The sequence below is a fragment of the Fukomys damarensis genome, unplaced genomic scaffold (genome assembly GCF_012274545.1).
Source record: "Fukomys damarensis isolate Sample0158 unplaced genomic scaffold, DMR_v1.0_HiC HiC_scaffold_73794, whole genome shotgun sequence".
Lineage (NCBI taxonomy): Eukaryota > Metazoa > Chordata > Mammalia > Rodentia > Bathyergidae > Fukomys > Fukomys damarensis.
This window is the reverse complement of record NW_022974706.1, coordinates 7,679-8,174: the sequence shown is the minus strand read 5'-3', so window position 1 is coordinate 8,174 and position 496 is coordinate 7,679.

Here is a 496-nt window from a genome sequence, read left to right as displayed (position 1 = left end):
TAATATTTCATCATTCATGTCTTTATCATGATATGTATAATTAAAATGTACAATAAAGATCATCTATTCATTTCTTAAGCAAAATTTATCAATGTGTACAACTAGTTTATGCTATGGATGAACATTGAAAGTTATTTAAAGGAAGGAAAAATTAATAACCTAAATGTTCATCTTTTGGGAGTAGTTAAATATGATAAAGGCACAGGGATAGAATAATATTTAGCCAATAATAATCATATTTCAAAGCAACATTTAATGATATGAAAAAATCTTCATGATATATTGATAATCTAAAACAAGACAGATAAAGATAAAAATATTTAGCCTAAAGTTTCTTTTTTTTACATGCCTTAGTACATGCAGAAATGGGACCCTAAGCAGGCTAATCTGTTTTCCCCTAAATACAAGCAACTTACTACTGTACCCACAGATTTGGTCTCCATAGAATGGGAAACCAGAATAGCAGTACTACAACAGACAAATGTTAACGGTGTCT